Source organism: Cetorhinus maximus, unplaced genomic scaffold, assembly GCF_964194155.1.
Source record: "Cetorhinus maximus unplaced genomic scaffold, sCetMax3.hap1.1 HAP1_SCAFFOLD_279, whole genome shotgun sequence".
NCBI classification, from domain to species: Eukaryota; Metazoa; Chordata; class Chondrichthyes; order Lamniformes; family Cetorhinidae; genus Cetorhinus; species Cetorhinus maximus.
The window spans coordinates 58,719-64,832 of NW_027596237.1; the positions used below are offsets into that span (position 1 = coordinate 58,719).

The window sequence follows — 6,114 nt, forward strand, 5'->3', positions numbered from 1 at the left end:
CAAATCAATTCGAGTCAGACTGACATTCCTACAAAAAGTTTCTACAACAAACATTGGATAGGGGCTCACCAACAGCCCGCCATACAAATGTGTTCTGTACACTCGTGCCACGAATGTCGAACTCAGAATTAATCGCATTTGAAATGCTGTAAGCAATATTCATCTACATAATAATAAATAATTATTAATCCTATTTATATTGTAAGTAGTGTGCTCAGAAATCTGACGCATCCAAACGAGAATAATTACCGTTCTGTTAAAAAACAATCAAATACATATAAATCCATAAGCTGTAGTTGTGAAAATATTTGAGAGAAGGGGAGGTAATGATAGAGAGGTTGTGAGAGAGAGTCCTCCATTGGTGACAGAAGACTGGAGGATTGAAAATGTTACATCCATCTTCAAAAAAGGGGAGAAAGGTCCACCAGCCTATTACAGGCCAGTCAGTTTAATGTCAGTGGTGGGAACCTTTGACAAACAAAAATCATGAAATAAATCGATTGAAATAAATAGATAAATCGGGAGTCTGTCGATCGCCGAATTTGGCAACTTCCCTGTAAAATTGGTGTGAATATTACATGAGCAGATCTCACTGTCGGCCGCATTTTCTCTTTGAGAAATGGAGCCACGATACCCACAAGGAATGTTTCACGACATCGCTGTTCTGACCACGGGGCAACTCAATTTGTAATATTCAACAGTCCTGTCAATTGGTGGGTTTTTAAGCTTTGTAAAGTCCAGGCTGAAGGCAATCCCTTCCCCCCACCGCATCCCCTCCCCCCTCCCCCACCCCCACTAGGGCCATCTGTCACTTGCTCATCCTGCTTTCTACCCTTAATGTCATTATTAGCACATTCCTTAGCTAATATCACCCAAGTCCATGATATCTTTGTCAATCTTCTCTTTGCCTCCACCTATCACTGACCCTCTCTCCAGCTCCACCTGTCCCACCCCCTCAAACAGCTTACATTTCACCTCATTTATATTTTTCCTTAGTTCTGATGAAGAATCATACGGATTCGAAACGTTAACTGTGTTCCTCTCCGCAGGTGCTGTCAGACCTGCTGAGCTTTTCCAGCTATTTTTAGTTTTGTTTTTGTTTCAGATTTCCAGTATCCGCAGTATTTTGTTTTCATATTGTTGAAGGCAAAATACTGCGGATTTTGGATTTGTGAAACAACAGCAAAAAATGCTGGAAAAACTCAGCTCCCTCTTTCTCTGAATTTTGTCCCAGAAATGTTCACTGACTGACCCCCTAATTTTCAGCAACCTCCGGCAGTGATCCAGTCCGGAGCGGGATTATTACAGAGCGGAATAGGGACAGTTTGACAGCTCGGCCCAGGGTTCGGCCCTGCCTGAAATCCCGCAGGAGAGTCTGTGAATAGGGGCGTCTGTTCATGTCTCATTTGTCACTTGTAGAAAGGGTGAATTAAGAGGTTTCAGTTGAGGGAATGTTGTGAATGTGGAGTTATTCCCGCCGGGTAAAATTTGAAAGCGACAGCAAAATGAACCACATTGTATACAGGAAATTAAAACAGCTCCTGTGGTTTGAGATGGAAAGAGCTGAATAAAATAAGATAAAGAGAGCGTGTTTTAAATCTCTGACCTTTGTTTGAACCAAAAAAAAATGCTGCAAAACTCAGCGGGTCTGACAGCAACTGTGGGGCGAAAGGCAGATTTAACGATTGGAGTCCGAATGACTCTTCTTCAGAACACTGATGATTTTAAAGCTCTCCTATTGTAAACCTCTCCTTTCCTAAACCTCTTCTGTTTCCCAGTTATCAGATTGGGGGGAAATATAGGCAAATGAGGTGTATTAAAGAGCGACCAATCAGAGCAGTTCTCGGTTGATAAGAAAAGTAAATGCTGAATAATCAGGTTATTCTCTGTAAAAGTTTGGCGCTGGATATGTTCGGAACGGGAACTAGTGGCGGGAAAGCTCGGGCCAAGGCCAAGTCCACTCATCCCTGGCCGGACTGCAGTTCCCTGTGGGCCGTGTTCACTGTTTCCTGTGAAATGGGAACTATGCTGAGCGTGTGGGTGCCGGAGCCCCGGTCAATCTGGCTGCTGTGCTCGAGTATCTGACCGCTGAAACCCTCGGGCTGGCCGGTAACGCGGCCCCCGGACAATAAGAATAGCCGCATCATCCCCGGAGACCAGCAGCTGCCCGTCCGCAACCATCAGGAACTCAACAAGCTGCTGGGAGGCGTCACCATCGCTCAGGCCGGGGGCGCTGCCTAATATCCAGGCTGGGCTGCTGCCCAGGAATAGCAGCGCTGTGAGCTCAGATAGCAAGTGAAGTAGAGAAACTTTCACCTGAAAAAGCCCAAAGGCTCTTTTCAGAGCCACCCACAGTCTGTGTGAAAGGGCTGGTCACTGTCTGAAAAGGTTCACTCATTTCATGATGCCAGCGCTGAGAAGAGTGGGATTACGGGGAAACACAGTCCGATATTTGAGACCGTGACCACATCTATTGTATTTACTGACGGTCCTTACTGCCCTGGTTCCTCATTATAACTGAGAGATTGACCTAGTTCCATGTGTGAGATTCAGCTGTTTGCTCCGCATCCTGTTCTAGTTCAATCAGTTAAAGTGACACAAAACCCTGAAATGTAAACACTGAATACAATAAGTGAAAGGCGCGGTGCGATCCCCAAGAGATCAGAAACATTATTCAATTCTCCAGAGTAATTGAATTAAAGCGGCCTGTCAGTTCTGCCGAAGGGCCATGAAGGCTCGAAACGTTAACTCTTTTCTTCTCCGCCGATGCTGCCAGACCTGCTGAGTTTTTCCAGGTAATTCTGTTTTTGTTTTGGATTTCCAGCATCCGCAGTAGCTTTTAGCTTTTTGTTTTTATCTCTCTGTTTAACCAGTATTAGTTCAGAAAATGCTGGGAACACCCGTGGGTTAGGCCACGTCTGTGCCTTAGTTTATCCAGTAAACCCACTTCAGACCCATTCACGGACTGGGCCAATATCAGTTCATACAAATCCGAGTCGCTTAATTTCATTTACCCGCATTTGTTTCCTTACACCTTCTGTTCACGTATACCCCCTTCTAAAAAATAGTGTTTAAAACAACAATTCTATATAAATCAGTGACATTAAACATTAATCTAAGAAAACCTGTGATCTGGGACCTGGCAGGTGCCGGAGATGCTGTTTCTGAATTCTAGGTCAGATATCAGACTCACACTCCATTAATTAAAGATCTGCTGCATTACCGGAATCAGACACATATCACTGGTTACAGATCTGTCATCCTCATCATGGACTGGTCAACATGTGACTCCATGCACAGGGGCTCTGAACTGCCCCCCTGAAATGGCCCAGCAAAGCACTGGGTGTTATTAAAATCACTCAGCTGTAAAGTCCAATTAGGGGGTGGGGAAATGCTGGTCTCAGCAGTGACAGGTCACAGCTCTGCCCTTTGTCAGTTTGATGGCTCTGAAAAGAGCCGTTGTTACACTTGGTGTTGAAGCCGGGGTTTAGACTCGCTCCCCGCGGATGCGGCGGGCCAGCTGGGTGTCTTTGGGCATGATGGTGACTCGCTTGCATGGTGCACAGGCTGATGTCCTCAATGAGCCCCACCCCAGGTCAGTCTCGCTGGCCTCCTGCAGGTCCATGAAGGCCGAGCTCTGGAAGCACAGGCCTGCCTTGAAGCCCTGAGCGATCTCCCGCACCAGGCGCTGGAAGGGCAGTTTGCGGATGAGCAGCTCGGTGGATTTCTGCTAGCGGCGGATCCCGCTCAGAGCCACAGTGCCGGCTCCGCAGCGATGAGGCTTCTTCAATCGGCCCGTGGCTGGAGCGCTCTCCCGGCCTGGGAGCTTTGGGAACCACCTGTTTGCGAGGAGTTTCCCTCCGGAATTGTCTGCTTGGTCCTGGTCATTTTCTGAAGAATTTTTTCTTTAATTGAAAAATATACTTGATTCATAAAATATCTGAAAGAACATTTCAAAAAAACTCTAAATCGGCATCACAAAAAGTACAGTCACATTCACCTTTTACACATGGAGAACGAGGTGCTTCAATACAATCAATAAAAATTACACTCATTTCAATATGGTCATTACAGACAATCAGGCAATGCAATGGTATTGGAGCAATCAACATACATTATGTTGCACTCTGAGGTGCTTCAATACAATTAGAATACAATTAGTATTCAATACATGCATTGATTGTGAGCCGTATAGCCCGAGGGGTCTATACCTTTCTCAGTCCCTCGGTGAGAATAGGTTTTTTTTGAAAAATATAATTTATTCATAAAATATCTGAAAGAACATTACAAAACATTTCTAAATCGCCATCACAAAAAGTGCAATCAGATTCAACTTTTACACATAGATCACGAGGAGCTTCAATACAATCAATGAATATTACAATCTTTTCAACATGGTCATTACAGGCAGTCAGGCAGTGCAATGATATTTCAGTTATCAAGATACATTTTGAAGAGTTGTCAGCACAATCTGTAACACAAGAACTGTTAATACCGAGTCTGCTGCACACCCGCCTTTTTAAAGTCTGTCAGAGACCAACCCGAGCAGGAATTGGCGAGAACCAGGCAGGTTAAAACCAAACTCTGGCCATGAAATGCAACCCGGGAAACTACAGGCCGCCATTGGCTGACCTTTAACTCGACAATTTACAAAGCTGCAGAAACCAACTGTTTCACCTGAAGAAAATTTGATTTTATTTTCTATTTAACATAATAATCACGAGAAATATTTAGCTGGACGGTGTAAAGTCGCTTTCATTCACCGCTTTCTGAATTCAATCGAAACCAGGTCTATTCTGCTCCAGCAGCTCCTCCCCACTTCAGTCAACAGTATAAAATCCATCACATTTCTAATTTCCAGCATCCGCAGTAGTTTTTTGTTTTGACATTTCTAACTATCCCTGGTTCCGAAGTAGACTCACATTCGGCTTGAAACGTTAACGCTGTTCCTTTCCGATTTCACACTGTAGTTCACGGAAAATCATAGTTATTAACAAAAAAGGATCAAACGTGAGTAAAATATTAAATGGAACGTATTTTTATTTGAATTACACCCGCGTACATTTGAAAGTAAACCTATATTGAGCTGAGCACTTGAAACGCCACAACATTCAGGGGTAGTTATCCGGTTAAGTGCTGGAAAATGGGATTAGAATAAACAGGTGCTTAATGGCCGGCAAAAGCAAGAATGGCCCGTTTCTGCGCTGTATAATTCTAAAACGCCCAACAACTGCAGTTTCCGATTGACTGGTTTGAAGGCGAAAGATTGCGATGGCCGGGAATCGAACCCGGGTTAACTGCTTGGGAAGCAGCCATGCTCACCACCATACCACCATCGCTGACTATTGGGCTTGGTCACAGAGTTTCAATGTGGATTTTGGTGCTGAACCTTTCCCAATTGGCTTCCGTTTTTTTTCAACCATTGGCAACAAATTTGTAATGCACAAAACACCCAAAAAGAGAGTAGCTGATGCCTATTATATTGGATGAGATTTAGATGGACTTTCCTGAAGTTCACATCAGACATTAAGTCGAGTTAAATCATAATTGGAATAGCACTTCACAAGATTCAGGACTAATTATTTTGCTTCCCCACTCACTGGGGAATAACACATGGCCCATTCTGTAACTTTTATGCTGACAGCCCAAGAATCAAAGGCATATTAGGGAGCAGAAGAAGGCCATTCTGTATGGACCTCACTGGTTCATGTTCCATGGTATAGCTCCTTTTCACATGGCGTACATTCCAGAGGCAAAACGTTCAAAAGCAAGGAAATGATGATGCACCTGTGTAAAACACTGTTTGGACCTCAGCTGTAGTATTGTGCCCAGTGTCAAGAATATATTCTAATTCTCCTAATGTCACATGAATTTACTGTAAAATACAGAAATAGTGGGATGTGTCTCTGTGTCTACCTGTGTGTGTGTGTGTGTGTGTGTGTGTGTGTGTGTGTGATTTAATTGAATTAGAGGCAGCTAGCCTGGGTGTTTTGATCTGAGAAGAGAGGTTAGGTTTGAAGTATAAATTAGATAAACATGGGGAAGTTTAGAAACATAAGTGTCAAGGGGACATTTCCATTTTGAAATACACATGTTAGATTGTTCTCAAAGAGG

General features: G+C 43.9%; 1 non-coding gene across 1 annotated transcript; it reads right to left on the reverse strand.

Moving 5' to 3' along the window:
• Positions 1-5,267: 5,267 nt before the first annotated feature.
• trnag-ccc (transfer RNA glycine (anticodon CCC)) lies at positions 5,268-5,339 on the reverse strand. The gene has a single exon. It is a non-coding gene; the product is annotated as a tRNA-Gly (tRNA).
• Between the last annotated feature and the right edge of the window lie 775 nt (positions 5,340-6,114).